This window comes from Mandrillus leucophaeus, unplaced genomic scaffold (assembly GCF_000951045.1).
Source record: "Mandrillus leucophaeus isolate KB7577 unplaced genomic scaffold, Mleu.le_1.0 Scaffold145, whole genome shotgun sequence".
Lineage (NCBI taxonomy): Eukaryota > Metazoa > Chordata > Mammalia > Primates > Cercopithecidae > Mandrillus > Mandrillus leucophaeus.
In genome coordinates this window covers 1,578,524-1,600,122 of record NW_012101421.1, presented here as the reverse complement: position 1 = coordinate 1,600,122, position 21,599 = coordinate 1,578,524, and the positions used below count along the sequence as shown (strand labels likewise).

General features: G+C 37.4%; 1 protein-coding gene across 1 annotated transcript in view; it reads left to right on the top strand.

Annotated features, from left to right (window-relative positions):
- The window catches only part of GAREM (GRB2 associated, regulator of MAPK1), a 172,897-nt gene that overhangs the window by 5,180 nt on the left and 146,118 nt on the right, over positions 1-21,599 (top strand). Inside the window, exon 2 of the mRNA XM_011974387.1 lies at positions 20,261-20,401. The gene's annotated coding sequence lies outside the window, so the exon portion shown is untranslated. The remainder of the gene's footprint in view (positions 1-20,260; positions 20,402-21,599) is intronic.

The window sequence follows — 21,599 nt, the reverse complement described above, 5'->3', positions numbered from 1 at the left end:
TTGCATCCAGTTTTAGGATTCTTTTTTTTTTTTTTTCCTTCCATTTTTGAAGAGAAGGGCATCTCACTATGTTGCCCAGGCTGGTCTCAAACTCCTGGACTCAAGCTGTCCTCCTGCCTTGGCCTCCTAAAACATTGGAATACAGGCGTAAGCCACTGCGTCAGCCGGGATTCTGTTCTTTGCAAATTAAACGGAAACGTTTCTTTACAAACTTCCCCGTGGGTATATGGTTTCCCAGTGGTGGTCGTTTGGATGGATGAGTGCCCCAGGGTGGCAGTTCAGGGTCGGGAATAGTGAGTCCATAAAGTAGGGGAGTCAGTGCCCAGCAGCAGTCGAAACCATTAGCTGCATCCCAGGAGGTGGAGATGGCATTGGAGTTTAAATCATAGTGCCCATTTCCCTCAGTATCAGTGGCCAGCAGGGTTTTTTGTTTTTTGTTTTTTTTTTCCTCCTGTTTTTAAATATTTTCTGGTCCCTAATATAGTTCTTTTGGCAAAAAAACAGAAAGACTTCCCTTTCTTCTTTCCCCTTCCTATCTAGGGTTGAAAAGTACAGTCAAAGGAGAAAAGAGAGGAAGTCTCAAGACCTCAGCATGACAGTTAGAGTAATAATTTTAAAACTATTTAAAGCTATGATAATTCTGTTCAATTAACTTTAAAAAGCCAAGTGAAATTGTTGAAAGTTATTTCAAACTTTATTCTGAAAGACTAATAGGTTTTGGCTGCTTTTATTTCTCAATTAAATTTGTCTGAGTTTAAGATTCTGTTTATCTCCAGAGCCTGTGGAGTGTGTTCTTTTGGCCTAGTGGCAATGTAAATGAAGTAGGCTGGGCCGTTATGTGGCTCTTCCACTCACCTTAGGCGAGGTGACAACTGCTTTTGTATCATAATATCTCAAAGTATAAAATGGGTTTTGGTTGCTTTTTACCCATAAAGTCTTCTTGAAAGGTACTGTATAAACACAGCACTTGACCTGTCATTCTCTTCAATTCTGTGTCTACTCTGTACTGAAATAACGAGCTTCCTTCCTGTATTAGCATGTGTGACAGGCAGAATTCTGAAATGGCTCCCTTGTACTCATCCCCTGATGTTATGCTAGATTATGTTATGTGTATGGCAAAAAGGGATTTAAATTTTACAAATGTAATTAGCGTCCCTAATTGGTTGAATTAGTGTCTTAGTTCAGGCTGCCATAACAAAGTCCCATAGACCGGGTGGCTTATAAACAACAGAAATGTATTTCTCACAGTTCTGGAGACTGGCATTCCAGGATCACGGTGCCAGTATGGTCAGGTTCTGGTGAGGGCCCTCTTGCAGATTGCAGGCTGCTGACCTCTCCTTGTATCACGTGGCAGGAAGAGAATGAGAGAGGTGCCTGGGGTCCCTTCACTAATCTTACCCATGAGGCTCTATCCTCATGACTGACTTACTTCCCAGATGCCCCACCTCCTCATACCATCACCCTAGAAGTCAGGATTTCTCACTTTGGGAGAACACAAGCATTCAGCTTATTATCCATGCAGGGAGACTATCTTGGTGGCCCACCCTAATCAGGCAAGCCCTTTTGAATGCAAGAGATTTCCCTAGCTGGTCACAGAAGAGAAAGTCAGAGATACTTGAAGCCTGAGAGGGATTTAGCATGAGACAGGTTTTCTGGTGCTGAGAAGGGGATGGGGCCACTGGGCAAGGACCTGAGAATAGGAATCAAGAGCAGTTTCCAGTGAATACCCAGCAAAACGACAGGGACTTCAGCCTTAACAACTACAACGGAATTCTGCCAATAAGAATGGGCTTAGAAGAGGACCCTGAATTCCAGATGAGAAAGCAGCCAGCTGACACTGATTTCAGCCTGAGTAGAGAGCCCAGCCTTGGAGTGCTAGACATCTGACTATATTTAAGCTGTTGAGTTTGTGGTAACTTGTTGCACAGCATTACAAAACTAACACATTATCCTTCTCTTCATTTCTGTCTACTGATGCTGATTATTGGTCTTGAGAGTTGCAGTGTTAGCATCTCTCAAGCTTACAATATGTTTCGCATCTGTGGCCGTAACAGCCGCTGTTGCATTGAATGAAAGAGAACCCCACTCATTTCTTTCCCCTTGTCTCTTTTGAAACCCCAAGTTCGATCTTATTGGTTCTGTTGTATTATGATACTTGATGTGGATTTCAACCTCTGGGGCAGGTAGGAAAGACCTTAACCTCTCAATTGAGAGGTTACTTATTAAAGTATCATCATGCTTAAAATGATTTGAGGATACAGGTTTCTTTCCCTTTTACTTTACTGAGTTAATTCTTGGTGATTTTATGTCATGCTCACCTTACCCTTTGGAGTGAGTCTGTTATTCCCATTTCATATGTAGAAAACAAGCAAAAGAACAGTATGTAGCTATTCCAGAGCGAGGTGGAATTGAGCCCTAGAACAGAGAGAGGTGTGTGGGATGAACAGAGGGTGTTTACAGTACACAGCAACCAGGAGCCGTTGACTTTGGCTCATGGACTTTGACACCATGGACATCTGAGACTCATCAGGGAACTCTGTAAGCATAGCAAGAAGAAAGTCTCTAATTTTGACTGTCTCACAAGGGGGAAAAGAACATGCGTTACTGTATTACATGCATGTGATTATTCTATTTTAGTCTCCTTGGTGTTTTTAGACACTTTATCTACTTTCCTTTTGCATCTAGAAAATATTGAAATGGAAATATTGAAAAATATGAGATGGAAGAAAATATTCTCATTTTATGAAGTTGATGGAGAGTTGGAATGGGGTAGAAAGGTTTTCATATTCATTTTTTAAAAAAACGTTGTGGTTACATAGTAGGTGTATATATTTATAGGCTACATGAGATATTTTGGTACAGGCATGCAGTGTATAATAATCACATGAAAAATTGGGTATCTATCTCCTCAAGCATTTCTCCTTTGTGTTACAAATCATTTAATTATGCTTTTAGTTATTTTTTAATGTACAATTAAATTATTAATATTGTTGACTGTAGTCCCCCTGTTGTTCTATAAAGAGGGTCTTATTCTTTTTAACTTTTTTTGTGTGTGCCCATTAACCATCCCCACCTTCCTCCCACCCCCACTACCTTTCCCAACCTCTTGTAACCATCCTTCTATGTGCTGTCTTCATGAATTCAGTTGTTTTGATTTTTAGATCCGACAGATAAGTGAGAACATGCGATGTTTGTCTTTCTGTGCCTGGCTTACTTCACTTAACATAATGACCTGCAGTAGCACCCATGTTCTTGTAGATGACAGGATCTCATTCTTTTTGATGGCTAAATAGTACTCCATTGTCTGTAAGTACCACGTTTTCTGTATCCATTCATCTGCTGACGGACGGACACTTAGGTTGCTTCTGCATCTTGGCTGTGATGAACAGAGCTGCAACAAACATGGGAGTATAAATACCTCCTTGTTATACTGATTTTCTTTATTTTCTATCTATACTCAGCAGTGAGATTGCTAGATCATATGTTAGCTCTAATTTTAGTTTTTTGAGGAACTTCCAAACTGTTCTCCAAAGTGGTTGTACTAATTTACATTACTACCAACAACGTATGAGGGTTCCCTTTTTTCCATGTCCTTGCCGGCATTTGTTATTGCTTGACTTTTGGATAAAAGCCATTTTAACTTGGGTGAAATGATATTTCATTGTAGTTTTGATTTGCATTTCTCTGATGATCAGTGATGTTGAGCACTTTTTCATATACCTGTTTGCCATTTGTATATCTTCTGAGAAATGTCCATTCAAATATTTTGCCCATTTTTATATTCGATTATTAGATTTTTTTCCCATAGAGTTGTTTGAGCTCCTTATATATTCTGGTTATTAATCCCTTGTCAGATGAAGAGTTTGCAAACATTTTCTCCTATTCTGTGGGTTGTCTTCACTTCAATGATTCTTTTCTTTGCTGTGCACAAAGCCTTTTTACTTTGTGACCTCATTTGTCCATTTTTGCTTTGGTTGCCAGTGCTTGTGGAGTATCACTCAAGAAATCTGTAGTCCAGTGTCCTGGAGAGTTTCCCCAGTGTTTTCTTTTAGTAGTTTCATAGTTTGAGGTCTTAGATTTGAGTCTTTAATCCATTCTGATTTGAATTTTGTATATGGCAAGAGATAGGGGTCTAGTTTCATTCTTTTTTGCATGGATATCTAGTTTTCCCAGCATTGTTTATTGAAGAGACTGTCTTTCCCCCAGTGCATGTTCTTGGAACCTTTGTCAAAAATGAGTTCATTGTAGGTGTGTGGATTTGATTCTGAGTTCTCTGTCCTGTTCCATTGTTCTGTATGTCTGTTTTTATGCCAGTACCATGCTGTTTTGGTTACTATGGCTCTGTAGTATTAACATAATTTGAAGTCAGGTAATGTGATGCCTCCAGTTTGTTCTTTTGCTCAGGATAGCTTTGGTTATTCTGGGTCTTTTGTGGTTCCATATAAATTTTATGATGGTTTTTCTGTTTCTGTGAAGAATGACATTGGTATTTTGGTACGGATTGTGTTGAATCTGTAGATTGCTTTGAGTAGTATGGGCATTTTAACGACACTGATTTTTCAAATCCATGAGCAGGGAATATATTTTCATTTTTTTGTGTCCTTTTCATTTCTTTCCTCAGTGTTTTATAGTTTTCATTGTAGAGATCTTTTACTTCTTTGGTTAAGTTAATTTCTAGGTATTTAATTTTATTTGTGACTGTTGTAAGTGATTGCTTTTTTGATTTATTTTTCAGATTGTTCACTGTTGGCATATAGAAATGCTGTTGATTTTTGTATGTTGATTTTGTATCCTGGAACTTTACTAAATTTGTTTATCAGTTCTAATAATTTTTTGGTGGAGTCTTTAGTTTTTTTCTGGATATAAAATCATATATCATCTGCAAACAAGGACCATTTGACTTTTTCCTTTCCAATTTGGATGCTCTTTATTTCTTTCTTTTGTGTGATTGTTCTAGTTAGGACTTCCAGTACTATGTTGAATAACAGTGGTGACAATGGACATACTTGTGTTCCAGATTTTAGAGGAAAAGCTTTCCGTTTTGCCCCATTCAGTATGATACTAGCTGTGGGTCTGTCATATATGGCTTTATGATGTTGAGGTATGTTCCTTGTATACCCAGTGTTTTGAGGGTTTTTATCATGAAGGGATGTTGAGTTCTATCAAATGATTTTTCAACATCAATAAAATGACCATACGGTTTTTGTCCTTCATTCTGTTGATACGATGTGCCACATGGATTGATTTCTGTGTGTTGAACTGTCCTTGCATCCCTGGGATAAATCCCCCTTGGCTTTGATGAATGAGCTTTTCAGTATATTGTTGAATTTAGTTTCCTACTATTTTATTGAGGATTTTCTGCATCAATATTCATCAGAGATAATGGCCTGTAGTTTTTTTGTTTGTTTGTTTGTTTGTTTGATTTGTTTTGGTGTGCCTTTGTCTGGTTTGGGTATCAGGGTAACACTGACCTCGTAGAATGAGTTTGGAAGTATTCCCTCTTCCTCTATTTTTCTTTTTTTTCAGAACAGTTTGAGTATAATTGGTATTAGTTCTTTTTAAATGTTTGTTAGAATTCAGCAGTGAAGCCATCAGGTCCTGGGCTTTTATTTACCAGGAGACTTTTATTATGGCTTTGATCTCATTACTTGTTATTAGTCTGTTCAGGTTTTGATTTCTTCCTAATTCAGTCTTGGTAGATTGTATGTGTCTAGGAATATATCCATTTCTTCTGGATTTTCCAATTTATTGGCATGTAAGTTGCTCATAGTAGCCACTAATGATCCTTTGACTTTCTGTGGTATCAGTTGTAATACCTCCTTTTTTATTTCTGATTTTATTTATTTGAATCTTCCCTCTTTTTTCTTAGTCTGGCTAAAGGTTTGTCAATTTTGATTATCTTTTCGAAAAGCCAAGTTTTCATTTCATTGGTATTTTGTATTGTGTTCTATATTTCAAATTCATTTATTTCTGCTCTGATTTTTATTATTTCTTATACTAATTTTGGATTTTGTTTGCCCTTGCTTTTCTAGTTCTTTAAGATACATCACTGGGTTATTAATTTGAAGGTTTTTTTCCTTTTTGATGTAGGCACTTGTTGCTATTAACTTTCCTTTTAGCACTGCTTTCGCTGTATCCCATAGGTTTTAGTATGTTGTGTTTCCATTATCGTTTGTTTCAATACGTTTTTAACTTTTCTTCTTAATTTCTTCGTTGACCCATTGGTCACTCAGGAGTATGTTGTTTAATCTCCATGTGTTTATATAGTTTCGAATATTTTTCTTGTTACTGATTTGTAGTTTTATTCAGTTGTGGTCAGAAGAAGGTGCTTCATATTATTTCAATTTTTTTTGCATATTTTAAGACTTGTTTTATGACTTAACTGTTTTTTTTAATGTAACCACTTACTTCAGGTAAATTTCTTCAATTAGTTGCCCTTGTCTGAAAAAAAATAACTCATATGTTTATATGTGCTTAATGATATTCCAGCCGTCTTTCTTCATGTCTGTATACTCATCTATTTGTCTGTCTGAGAAATTTAGAAAATAGTCACTGGATCAAGTCGACACAGTGATTTGCTGATGGATCTTGGTGAAGGAGAGTCCTTAATTTATTGAGCCAAGCTGTACTGATCCCTTATTTTGTCATTGTCTGTGAAAACCTTAAAATGTTATTCCAGTTTAATGTAATTTAAACTTTGCAAATAGCGACCTTTTATCTATAATTTTTATACACTTTCAGTCATTAAAATAGATTTTTCATTAAAAAAAGTATATGTGTATACAATAAACTTATGAACTCTCACAGCTATAGCTTGCCTCCCCTTAAGCCAGATAAATATTCCACGTCTCAGATTACAAGTTTAGGAAATATTCCTATGTAAGTGTGACTAATGTCAAAGTATTTTCTTTTGTTACATTTTGCCCCAGAAAAGTATACTAGTCATTTATTCGTAAGCAGTATAATTGCTTGGGAATGTAACTAACCACAGTACCAATTTAATTGATGATATCTTTCAGTCAATATCTGTAAACTCTTGGGGTTGGTTTTGGTGGGTTTTTTTTTTTTCCTCATCTTTAGAGTTTTAAAAAGAAATGATAGCTGTTTTGTTTTCCAGTTCAATTTTAAGAAGTTGCACCCTACTTAACAGAGACACTTATTTTACTTCTTTTAGGCCTATTATATGTTTATAGACCTATCTATAAAATTTAATGATCTGGATTTTTTTAGTGTTTGCTTATTTCCATTATTTGGATATAGTGCCCTTTCATGTTGAACTTTTTTATTGTGTGCGTTTTGAAGTCATGGATGTAGAATGTCATCTAGCCACTGTCTTCAGGGCAACCCACCTGGCAAAATAAAATAGTCTGCATTTTTCTTATTAACCCTCTGTTATGCGTACAGATAATATTAAAATTCAGTGGTTTTAAATATTGATACTGGAAACATCATTAGGTTTTCAACATTGACATTTGTATGAGTCTTTGTTTCTTTCAAGTTTTATGTGGTTTTGTTTTTAAGGCGAAGCAGTATTTTTGGAAATCTACTTAATGTGAGTGACTCCCCCGAACTGTCAAATACGTAGTTGAAATATTTTTCTGAAGGATATATATTTGGTATAACTTCTGGTACAATGAATTATATTTTATAATTTGATTCTCTTGTATTTTATGTTTGTTTTGTTTGTCACATAATAAAGTTCAAAGGAAGCTATGCCAGATTTGAAACTGACACTGAAAATCCCTAACATTTGACCTGCAATCCCAGCTACTTAGGAATCTGAAGCACGAGAATCGCTTGAACCCGGGAGACGGAGGTTGCAGTGAGCCGAGATTGCTCCACTGCACTCCAGCCTAGGTGATGGAGTGAGGCTCTGTCTGAAAACAAAACAAAACAAAACAAAAAACCGAAGTCATATTTGTTGAGAGACTTCTATCTACACAGTACTATATTGAGTCCTTTATATTTATACTCATAAAAGCATCTCAACTTCCTTATGTAATTATTAATACTATTATTTTAAATGTGAGAACACTGAAGGCTCAAGATGTTAAGTAGTTTACCCATGATCATATAGTTATTAATAATAGAACCATGCTTTGGGAGGCCAAGGTGGGAGGATCTCTTGAGACCAGGAGTTTAAGACCAGCCTGGGCAACATAGGGAGAGATCCTGATTCTACAAAAACTAAAAAACATCCAGTGTGGCAGTGCATACCTGTAGTACCAGCAATTTGGAAGGCTAAGGCAGGAGAATCATTTGAGCCCAGGAGTTCATGGCTGCAATTGAGCTATGATCGTGCCAGTGCACTCCAGGCTGGGCAACAGAGTGAGACTGTCTCTAAAAATATATCAATAAATATAAATAAACCACAGTTTCAACTAAATCTGGCTGTAAATCCAATCCTAGGCTATTTCTGAGAGAATGCACACTGTGTCTCACCTACCAGGTAGAATAATAAATTCATTTAAATTACTGGAAGCAGAGAGTTGGGAATGGAGAGGTTGGGATCTTAGAAACATGGCTGGTCATTTGGCCTCTGGTGTCTGGTATAGCCTGAGATGACACCTGTCTGCTTCTGTGATTCTCTTACTTTCTCTGTCTTCTGTGTGCCTTTTATGGTGTGAGCATCTCTTCACACAGTGTTACAGATACACACATTGCACACACCAAATGCATCATCTTACAACCTGTCCAACAGTGGAGGACAAACTGGATGTATCAGACTTACTGAGAGGAATGTCTCTATATTGTAGTTTAATGGATTTTCAAAGAGTAATTCTCTTATGTAAATCTGAGCCCCCTGTCTCACCTGCCTGCCTGAAATATTCCATGGTATGTGTCATGTCTTGTGCTAGGAGATTTAGTATATTTTTTGCAGAAATACTGGTACTGCAGTTGCTCATCTGTTTTTCTGAAAGTTGCTTGGTGTAGAAATCTTATCTTTTAAATATTAGTTACAGTTCAGTATTTCAGGGTGTAAAATTTCAGATTTGAATTAAGGCATACTTCTGTTTCATACAGCAGGAGTCTGTTATATATAATTTCTGGTCATTCTACTGTTGAGAAAGGAGTCTTTTGTCCAAGGGTTCATTTGAAAAGAGGTAATAATATATCCCTAATCTTTTTTTCTCTTTTGTATCATGCATTCCTTTTTGCTTAGATTTCACCTTGAAGTTCTTTGACTTCATTACCACATATTGCTTTGTCTAGATTAATCTCGATTTTCTTCTTTTCTTGCTGGGACTTCACAGTAAACTGTAAAATGTGGAAACAAAATTCTTTCACTTGCTTGGAGTTCAAGTTTATAGTCTTTGGGCCTTTGAATAAAGTACTCACCCAAAAATGGGATTTTAATGTAGCTTTTTTGATGTTTAAGGTAGGAAGATATCAATAGAAAATACTTGAAAAAAGTTTTCGTATATATTCTGCTTTCTTTGAGGGGCTTAAATGTTTAAAATCTGAGTGCTTAATTTATATTTAGATGTATTTGATATGAACATTCACCAATTTATACCTAAGATAGTTCATGTAGAAAGCAGTTTTTACACACCTGCTCTATTGCCTAGTGGTCTTGTGGAATGCAAACAGCAGAAAAAGAGATGATGTTGAGTCTAAAGAGCTGATAGGCTAATTGGGGAGATGAGGGTTTCTGCTTGTTTCATGGTGTACACCCCAAGGAAAGATAGGTGCTATGGGGACTTAAGTGCATCTTTAGCACTTATTCTGTCATTACTTTTCTAAACATTTTATACTTCTAGTAAATATAGGAATTAGAAGTCACTTTTAGATTAGTCAACATTATATGACAGCAGATACATAGCTTAACTTAATCAGAATGTTTTCCCAGAACAAAAATATTCGAGGGATTCAAAGGAAAAAACCTTTCTGATTTGATTGGCATATAGATTCTGCTTCCAAAAGTTAAGTTGCTTGCTTTTAAATTTTTGGACATTTTCAGAAAACAGGGAGCTCCTAATCATGAGTTGCACTAGAATTTCTGTGCTGCATGTTTAAGGCCTAAGGTACAAGAGAAGGAATTGAGAGTTGGTTACTGGGTATTTAGTCTTAACAATGGTCAAATGGGTACAGAAGCCACAGTCTGTGCAGTGGCTTTCCATTTGTGTTGTACTCACTGTTTGATATCAGTCAGGTATTAATGCTGACGTTAAGTTCTCCTGCTGATGGTTAATTCCAGGCCAGATGTTTCATCTGTATTCCTCACAATTTTTTGCCATTAATATAAAAGCACTCATTGTTTTTCTCTCTGCATTGGGGATACTTGATATCACCCCATTTAGACTTATGCCCCTGACTTAGTTTATCAATAACTTAGAATCAAAGCATATAATATATACGAATTTAACCATTCAAATTGTGAGTTAACAAATACCTCTTTTTTGTAAATAGACACAAGTAAGGAGTTTTTTTTTATTAAAGGTGTGACAATATTTTTAGTGATTTTAGGGTAATCTTGGCTTTCTGAAGTAATCTAGAGTTAGCAAAAGTAATACAGCCTCTACAATCAGAAACTAGTTAGGAAGCTTGAAAGAATATATTTAGAAGCATAATATTGATAAATACTGTAAACCCAATGGAATTATTTTGAAGTTGAAAAAAAATAGATACCAAACCTTGTTCAAAATTTACAATCTAGAACCAGGCTTAGACAGTACTTCCTTAGATTGACACCTTTAGTAAAGTTGGTTTAAAAAAAAAAAAAAAAAAAAAGACAAAACTCTACTTTTGTGTGTTGGAAGTAGTTCATATATTTTGATTGAGTCATGCAGGCATTGCAATATTTAAACTTTATTTAAATGCTCCTGTGCATCAATTTCAGCTTGGACTCAAATCACAGAGACCCAAAGTGAAGTCTAGCTAGGAGATCTGAGGTGGATGTTGCTCAGGATGGCAGAGACCCAGGGTTTTTTCTCAGTTGTTGCTATTTCTTGGCCTCAATTCCAGTCCTAAGATCTGAGATGGTCGCTGCCACTCTAGTAATGTCATCTACATTCCATCTGTCAGAAAGAATAAAGAGGGAAAAGAAGGGCCCATTCTCTTTAAAGATAGATCTTTGTTGCCACTTATGTTCAGCATTGTACTGGAGATTCTAGCTAGGGCTATTAGGCAAGTAGAAAAAACATGGCATCCAGTTTGGAAAAGGAGAAGTAAGACTGTGTCTTTTCAGAGATGACATGAATTTGCATACAGAAAATCCTAAGGAATCTATTTGTTTTGGGGTTTTGTTTGTTTGTTTTTGAGACAGAGTTTCACTCTTGTTGCCCAGGCTGGAGTGCAATGGTGAGTTCTCGTCTCACTGCAGCCTCCACTCAGAACCACTGTCACCGTCTTCCTTAAGGCTGCTGATCCTTCTCACACACAGGGACCATTGGCCCTGAGACAAGCAACTGTGTTCTCATTTGTACACATGATTAGAACAGGACAGCAACTAAACTCAAGTGCCACTGTTGTTGTCTATAGTGGTTGTTTTTCCAGAGCACCACGTGTCTTAGTATCCACAAAATAACAGCACCCAGTAATGCGCTGCATTGTTGAAGTGAATGAGAGTAGAAACATAGGCACTTGCATAGTGTTGGGGGATCATTTGGGATAGCTGAATGTTAGAGGTGACTTTTAGCATAGTAATAAAATTATTCATTGTGGCTGCTCAGATTTAGGACACTGATTTTCTTTTACATTCCTGGTATCTGTCCAGAAACTTTGTCTTTTTAAAATCCATACCATGCTTTGCAGGAAGCTTTTATCGTCAGGTGGCTTCAGATAGTTTTATTTGATTGATACCAGTGTCTGTTCCTTCCTCTTCAGTCTTATACTTTCTTATAATACCTCAACCATTGGGCTAAAAGCAGTTTCTTCTCTTGTTGCAAGAGCTTTCTTTTCCCACTGAAGACATTTTGGTTTTATCAGTTTCCATTGACTTCATTTATTACCTATACTTCAGTGATGTCCTATAACCACATCCTTCCTTATCACTTTATCATTTCTCCCTCTTAAAAGTTAGTTGCCAGTTGGTTATGTCTTTCAGAGTTCTCCTCCTCTTTTTTGACTTTCTGTTTGGAACACCTTGCTGCCTTTTCGCAGACAACATTTTCATTTTTTGATTTCATGATTGTTCTTTCATTGTTTTATAGCAGTTTTCTATGATTTCACGTCTTTCCCCCCACCACATACCGTTTCTTTACTCATCATGTAATTTGATTATAGTCCATCAGGACAGAGAAATACTACCAGAATGTCATGTTGTATTCTCACAGTAAACAGTTCTTGTTTGTTTATAAGACAGGAAAACAACTAAGACATCATTTGTTTTAAATGTGTGAGGATGCTAGGCTGGGCGCGGTGGCTAACGCTTGTAATCCCAGCACTTTGAGAGGTTAAGGCGGGTGGATTGCTTGAGTCCAGGAGTTTGAGACCAGCTCGGGCAACGTGGTGAAACCCCGTCTCTACAAAAAAGAAAAATAAAAAATAATGTTTGAAGACGCTAATTAAATAGTGTTTAATTATATCCCTCAGTTTATAGAATCAAATGTAACTAAAAGAATGAGGAATGGCATTTTTTAATCTAAGCTACCTTTGCAAGGTGAAGGTAAGTTTGTATGTGTGAAGAATAGTTAGAAAGAACAGCCTGTGTAATAAAACTTTAGTGATTATTAGAATCAGAAGACTGCTGGTGTTGAGGGTTATGTATATAGATGTTTTAGTTTGGGTAGGCTAGCTGCCCTAACCAAAAAGAAGAACTGTAACACATCACAGGCATAATATCACAGTAGAATGGTATTTCTCACATAACAACTCAGTATGTGACCGGTCAGGGCATAGGTAGGTGGTTTGTTTGAATACATATGAATTGAGAAAACCGGCCTGCTTGCAGCTGTGCTATCTTCACTTTGTTCCAAGGTATTCCTGAGAATCAGTATTTAGCCATTGGTCCAGAAAAGAGCACAGAGAATAGCTTATGAGCAGCTTTCATGGGTAAGGCCAGGACAGGAAGTAGGAAATGTCATTTCTATTCACACATCATTGGCTAGAACTCAGTGACATGGCACACTTAACTGCAAGGGCAGTTAGGGATTGTGGTCTACTGTGCACCTGGAAGGAAGAGGACTCTTACTTGGTAGTCAGCCCCTTCCATTGAAGGTATTTTGAAAAACGTTTAAATTGTTAAGAGAAGGCCGGGATTGGTGACCCAAGCCTGTAATCCCAGCATTTTGGGAGGCGAAGGTGTGCGGATCACTTGAGGTCAGGAGTTCGAGACCAGCCTGGCCAGCATGACAAAACCCCATCTCTACTAAAAGTACAAAAATTAGCCAGACATGATGGTGTACACATGTAATCCCAGCTACTCAGGAGGCTGAGGAAGGAGAATCACTTGAACCCGGGAGGTGGAGGTTGCAATGAGCCAAGATCGCACCACTGCACTCCAGCCTGGGTGATAGAGCGAGACTCTGTCTCAAAAAAAAAAAAAAAAAAAATTGTAAGAGAAGTACAGTGGTTTGGGTATTTGACTCAGTAAGTTTCCTTTCTATGTGAAAAGGACAAGTAAACATAATTAAAATTATGCCACACTATTTATTAAAAGAGGAAGAATAAGTACAGTATTATAACTTGAATAGCTTTCCTTTTGATGTTGGTAAAATAATACACAACTGTTAAATTAGATTTATAATAAGTGCCAAGACAGAAATCATAGAACTTATTAAATTATTCATTGTTTAATAGATCTAGCTAAGACATAAGGAACAGTTTATGTCCGTGACAGATAAAAACAATATCAAGTTCAGCCAATCTGATTCTTATTATATATGTACTAACAAACCAGATTATTTCAGTGGAGCCATATTAGTCAACAACTATTTAAATGTCCACTACTATAGACTAGGCTCTACCACAGTGCTGAGAAAAAAATCAGGCTAATGAGGAATAAAAACATACTTTAAAAAGAAAAATAGGCCGGGCGCGGTGGCTCAAGCCTGTAATCCCAGCACTTTGGGAGGCCGAGACGGGCAGATCACAAGGTCAGGAGATCGAGAGCATCCTGGCTGACACGGTGAAACCCCGTCTCTACTAAAAAATACAAAAAACTAGCCGGGCGAGGTGGCGGGCGCCTGTAGTCCCAGCTACTCGGAGGCTGAGGCAGGAGAATGGCGCAAACCCGGGAGGCGGAGCTTGCAGTGAGCCGAGATCTGGCCACTGCACTCCAGCCTGGGTGGCAGAGCGAGACTCCGTCTCAAAAAAAAAAAAAAAAAAAGAAAAATAATCTGTCATATAAGATTATATATTTGCAAAGTTAGGTATTTTGGAGTTGAAAGGATTAAACGTGCATGCTTTTTGCAGGGATACAGCTTCAGATGGTTTACCAAGCCGGTTACTCTTATGCGAAATACAATACTCTAAGTACAAAGAAACACAAATGTGAAAAAAAAAAAAAAACCTTAATATACGAGCACACAACTTACAGAGTTAACTAAAATCACGTATTCTTGCCTTTTCTTTGTTCTGTCAACTGGGGTTTGTTTTGTGCAACATAAGAATGGCAAGAAACAAACCCAAAAACCCAACATGAGCATGTGTCTGTTTTGTTCTCTGGATTCATCCCAACCTTAAAAGAAAACTCATCAGTAGTTAAGCTAACAAGTTTATTATCAGCATATTATATTTAGTCATCCGAATGTCTTTCCTCTTCATGTTTAAAAATAAAAAAGCATTTAATAGAGATTTGGGTTCTGCTGTGACAGATGTTACATAACTACTTACATTGATTCACAACCATCCTGAGTAATTCAGAAGGGTGCTTTAATTCATAAAGGCATTATAGTTATGCGGTAATTCAGATACATTCAACAGTAAGGAAGGTAATGACAATTTGGACAAAGCTAAAATACTTACAATCAGCATAAAAAAATAAGATTCAGTGTCCAGGGAGAAATATTCTAAATTAAGATTAACAGCATGTTATGGTCCTGCATACCTTTGTTCCTTATTCCCTACAACCATGTTTCTCAAAGTTGGTGAATGTATAGACCAGTTTTAAAAGGGGAAAAAATGCTTGTAATTTCTACAGGTTAAGTTATTTTTATTGTGTTGGCATTTAAATATTAATACATAAACATTAAAAAGTTGATCTAAGATTTGTGTACTCATAGCTTTAAAACAAACTTATAAATTCAGCATAGACTGTAAGCAAAGCTATAAAATCAGTGCAGTTTAAATGAGTAGGATTAGGACCAGGGCTGGGCTCAGTGGCTCACACCTGTAATCCCAGCACTTTGGGAGGCTAAGGCAGGAGGATCACTTGAGCCTGAGAAGTTGACACTGCAGTGAGTTGTGATTGGACCACTTCACGCCAGACTAGGCAGCAGAGCGAGAACCTGGCTCAAAACAAAAACAAAGAAAGATTAGGATCAGGAAAACATTCACAAAGGTAGCACTTGAGTTAGGGTGAGGAACTGGGTAAGTAAGGATTGAGAGATAAAGGCCAAGGCACGGAAACTGAAGTGAGCAGAGGGCTCATATAAGTGAGAATATAGCATATATGTAAGCAGGGAACAGTGCCTTTGGGTTTTGTGTAGGCTGGGAGCGGGAGGGGGTAACATAAGATGGTAAACTATTAGAAATAAATCATGGGGACCTTGAGTATTGGACTCAGGGCCTCATTCTGTATGAATGGAACTGGGCCTCATTCTGTATGAATGGAACTGTTGAAGGCATGTGAGTAGTACTACATTTTCATTTTTTAAAATGTTATCTGCAACAATATTTAAATACATTAGGAGAATAAAAAGATTGAGACCAGGCACAGTGGCTCACTCCTGTAATCACAGCACTTTGGGAGGCCGAAGCAGACAGATCACTTGAGGCCACGAGTTTGAGACCAGCCTGGCCAACATGGTAAAACCTAAAAATACAAAAATTAGCTGGGTGTAGTGGTGCATGCCTGTAATCCCAGCTACTCGGGAGGCTAAGGCACGAGAATCGCTTGAAGCTGGGAGACAGAGGTTACAGTGAGCTGAGATTGCACCACTGTACTTCAGCCTGGGCAACAGAGCAAGACTCTGTCTCAATAAAAGAAAAAGAAAGAAAGAAAAGATTGAAAATCCAGCCAAAAGGTCCACTCCACAAGCACAGGTACATGGTTTGTTACCAAGTGTCCAGGTCCTAGAACATAATTGGCCCTCAATAAGTGTGTGGTGATTGAATATATGGTGCCTAATGAAGGGCAGAGGGACATCTAGTTAGAAATGTGTAGGAAATAAAGTCCAGAATAGGACTCAGAATAAAAGTTAGCAACTGGTATTAACAAGGATTTCGGAGTTGTCTGCAACTAATTGAATTCTTGAGAAATATGTAAGATTGTAGAGGAGACAGGGTGAACAGGCTAAGGGGTGGAGGCTCAATAACTCCTACAGTTATGGCAAATGTCAAGGAGAAAGCACTGAGAGAGAATAGCAAGCAGGGATCAGAAAGGTGGCTCAGGAGATCTGTTGGCCCAGAAGCCAAAGGAGCAGAAAAGAGAATTACCCATTTGTGCATGTCCAGCTTATAAATATTTATTTTGGATTTTGAAATTGAATCCTTTTTTTTTTTAAGCAGACTAACTTTGCAGATTTCATGGATTCTAGTTATCCTAGTGTTAAAAATTATTTTAACAGGTAGGTAAGACTTAATGTTGAAAGGATCAAGGTCAAATGGGGCAAGTAAAATCCAAGCATATCCCAGAAGCATGTTAAATGTGGGCAAATTTCAGGATGGCATTCACATATTTTGGAATTTAACATGCAGTTCTTTTAGACTTCTCCTTACTACATCATTGAGTTAAATATGTAAATTTTAGTACATTATATGTAGTAGTTAAGCAACAGAATAATTATGTCACAAAATTGTTTACTTTATGAATTCATTTAGTGTAATGTCTCTATTAGTGGCCTACCCTGGGATATTTTAAGTGATTATATTAAGTTTTATTTCTGGACAATTTTTCTGGAACTTATTTTGCCTAAAGCAGGCACACAGCTCAGTTAAAATAAAAAAAAAATACATAAGCTCAAAAATAGGCATTGGTTTCTTACTACTTTATGGCTTTAAAAATCATTCTGAATCCTCTTACTGGAGTGTTTACTACACCAGCTAGCAGTAGGACTTAACATTACATTTTCATTTTGATTAACTTGACTGCAGTTGTTTCTTGGCTGCCTCTTTAGAGCCCACTGTGGGATAAAATTAAAACAGTTTTTATGATACAACAATTGAGTTGCAGAAAACAACATGTTTTTCCCCCTGAATGGCAGTGTGTTCTGCCTCTGGGTTTTCTGTGTACACCCCATGGCTCTGGTTTCTCTCTTCTCCAATCCACCTTTTAGAGTTCCACCAGATTAATTTTTCTAAAGCAGAGCTTTGGCCATCTTCTCATCCAAAACCCTTCAGTGGTTCCCCTTTGCCTCTCTCTTACCTACGCCCAGCTCATTCTTCAGAGAAAGAGCAGCTCACATGCTGTATTTGCCCTTTCACATTTTTCTTGATCTCCTCTGCTGGAATCCCGATCTCTGCTCTGCATTTCTTATTCCTCTTGCATAGCACTCATCATGGCTTCTCTTATGTAAAATTACATAGGAACCCACCTCACCCTCAAGAATGACTTCTTGAATGTAGAGACCAAGTCTTCTTTATATTTTTGCCCACTTGCTCATTGCCATTTGCATAAAAAATAATAAATGTTTGTTGGATAACGAATGAATGTTTGTTGGAATAGTTAAAAATAAATGTGTGAACTGTCCCCTGTTCTAGATAATCCTGATCCTCTTACCCATTACTTCCCCCACCCAGCATCTCTCACCTTCGAATTAATTTGTCATTTAATTACTTATTTTTGTTACTGGTATTGGCTGTTTTCTCCCTGTTGGATAGTAAGTGCCCTAGGGCAGTGATCTTGGGTTTGTTCACTGGTGTGTGCCTAGCACTCGGAACAGTGCTTGTCATATTGATTGAGGGAATGAATGAAACTTGAAGCCAAAGGTCAGTTTCTCCCTGTTCTTTGGATTATTGTCAGTGGTTTTCAAGGTAAGGGACATTGTGGCATTGGAAGAGCAGGAAAGAGATGGAGAGAGACCCCAGAGTCAGCTTCTGCCACTTACTAAGCTGTGCAGTTTTGGGCAAGTTTCTCGACTCCTCTGAAGGTCATTTCCTAATTCGTTAAAGGTTAATATAACTTGAATTACAGTATTTATAGAAGCATTACATTTTAGGGGGAAAAAAGCATACCATAAAATTAATACCTTATGTGTCCTGATCACTGCTAATACCTGCTAGACCTGGTGCTACACACTTTCCATTCACTGTCTCTGTGCATCTCCACATCCACTCTGTGCAGCAGGGCCTGTTGTATTAAGAACCCTGTCTCACAGGTGACAGGAGGAGGTTCCTGCCCAAGCCCACACCGTGGTGGGTAGCAGAACATCACTTGAGACCAGGTCTGTGGGACTCTAAACCTGCTGCTTGTAACTCCTGCAGCAGGTTATAATGATTTCTCCTTTGGAGCAGCAGTTCTAGATTTTTCCTTCTTGCCCTAAGGTGGTTGAGGGATACAAAGGGCTCATGAGTACCACTGGCCCCCAGGCAGTATCTTTCTGAAAAAAGGAGGCCACATCTTCTCAAGAGGTGATGGACAGCAGAGCCTGGTTTGAAAAATCCCCCCTGATGAATTGGATTCTGCCCCTCCTGCTAATGTACCTCTACTTCCAGATCTGTTTCTTTTCTCTCCCTGTCCTCTTATAAAGTTTTTAACTCTTTGTATTTTGTACTATAAAGTATTCCTGCTTTGAGACTGTTTTAATCTTTTCATTTTATTTTATTTTATTTTATTTTTATTTTTTAAGACATAATCTTGCTGTGTTACCCAGCCTGGAGTGCAGTGGCACAATCTCAGCTCACTGTAGCTTCCACCTCCCAGGCTCAAGCGATCCTCCCATCTCAGCCTCCTGAGTAGCTGGGACTGCAGATATGCACCACCACACCTGGCTAATTTTTGTTTTTGTTTTTGTTTTTTTTTGTAGAGATGGGGTTTTGCCTTGTTCCCCATGCATGTCTCAAACTCCTGGACTCAAGCAGTCCTCCCAGCTGGAGTGCTGGGATTATAGGCATGAGTCACTATGCCAGGCCAAGACTGTTTTAAAGGTTGTTGCATTACTGTTTTGGAATCAAATTAGATAGTTTAGGTTGGGATAGCCGAGTTGATCATTACAGTCTCCTCTATTTATTGCAAAAGTACTGAAACTTTTAATAATTTTTGAGAGATCTATAAATGCCATTTCAAAACACACAGTTAAATCACTAATAGCTTAATTACTGTAATATAGTAAGTGTCAAAATAAGGAAGGCTGTTTTCTATATAAAAAATTAACCTTTTCAGGTATTTTCTTTGAGCACTTAAAATTACTAAACCAGGATTAAGGGGATGGATTATTTCAGCATCTAGAAAAACATCTTTTAAGTTTCAGGGAATGAGTTTCTCTTTTGAAATAGTTTGTCGTCAGTTCAAATGCTGAAAAGTTACTTCAGAAAATATTAAAATGAAATGAAATTTCATTTGTATGCTATAAATCATTATTTTTAATTGATTGAGAAGTTTGGTAGGAGGCCAGAGAAAATTGGCAAACATAAAATTTAAAAGGAACTGTGAGCATTTAAAGTACTCTCTCAACAGAGATAAAATTATTTATTTTTGTAGCTTTATTGTAGTGATTAAATCATAAGCTTTCAATCCATCTGACCTAGCTTTGAATCCTCGCATTTCAGTTTATTAAATCTGTGAGCTTTAGGCATGTTAACATTTCAAACTTTGATTCTTCTCACCTATAAAGAAGGAGCATTACCTTTTACCTACCTCCTAAAGTTATCTTATTACATGAAACAGTATATGCAAAGCATCTAAAGAGTACCTAATGTATCCTAGGCACTTAATAAATGTTTTATTATCATTAAAATATAATCATTTAGGTATAAGTGATATTTCCCACTATTTGCAAATCAGTGGGAAACATTTTTATGGACTTCTATGTACAGTTGTCAGCTTGGTGTGGAATACCCTTTAAAAAAAAAAACCAATTCAGAGGTAAACTTTATCTCATCTTGGGATGAACTATCAACTTCTGCATTAGTCAAGTTTTAACTAATGAAATTTTATTGCAAAGTATGGAGTAAGCAGATGATGAATTCTGAGTTTCTCATATAAAATTATATTTCCTAGGAGAGTGCGTAGAAGGGCTGCGGGAAAATGACTACCTGCTGATTCATTCCTGCCGCCAGTGGACCACCATTACTGCCCACAGCTTGGAGGAGGGTCACTATGTCATTGGGCCAAAGATAGAGATTCCGGTACATTATGCAGGTAAGACTCCTCCAAGGGCCAAGACGAGGCAGAGAGACAAAGGGGATGTGAATAGCTAAACTTTTCCTCTAAGAATTGTCTGTAAACTAGAAAGTAGAATGACTTAGAGAAGCAAACATTTGTGTGTGATTATCGATCAGTGAAAGCTCAGATTCATTTTGTTAGAAGTCTTTCTAATTAATGCATGTAGTTAAATGGGGATTCTTATTAGGTATTTATAAGATAGAAATTTTACAAATAAAACACCTCTATTGTCTTGGAATTAAAATCAATACATGTAGCCAACCTGGGAGCTTCAGGGGGTCATGTCTCTGAGGAATCCTGTATACAGTTTGAGCATTGCTTTTGTGAATGACTTTGTGAAGATTTCACAAGATTCCATGTCACAAATTAACACTGTGGTCTGATTTTAAAAGTATTGGATTGGTAGCTCATATACCTGGATATGTCTCTCCTTTCAGTAGGCATTTAGATTACAGGCATCTGAGATGCCTTCGCTGCTTTAGTTAAATGAGGGTAATACCTGCCTTCTCACCTCACTTTGAACTCGACTCAATGCAACAGTGCCATTTAACTGATGTTTATTGAGTATATTCTGTGTGCCAGTACTGTTCTAGGAGCTTGGGATACATCTAGTGGCTTAAATAAGCTCTAAATAGTGATAGCTTATAAATGTAATTAAAAAAAAAAAACTTATGTTACCATATGCTTTTTCTGGCACTTATAATACATTATATAAAGGATCTTAGTCTTTTCTTTATTATTGTTCGGTATTTTCCAAGTCTGTTCAGAATGTCTTAATCAACTAACCGTAAATTGTGTAGCCCTGGACTGCCATTGTGTTCTCAAATAACCCCTTTACAATGCCCAGAGAGTTATTATTTGGAAAAGGGACCTTACTGTATTCCCACTGTCTAGACACAGCAAATGGTATTTGTTTGATGAATATTTAATGAATGAATGAATAGTTTGGTACCATTTTTGATTCCTGGGAATCTTCAATTGCCGATGCAACCCAAGGATTACTTAGCTTCTCAAAAATCCTTACTTAAAAAAATTATAAGAAAAAAAAATTTCTCTGGCCTAAAACTTAGTCCTCTAGAATTGTATTTCCTAGCCCTAAGAATAGCCTTCATGGAAGAAGAGAGAAATGTATAGTTGTAGAAAGCATTACATCTGTTAGATTGTAACTCAGGCA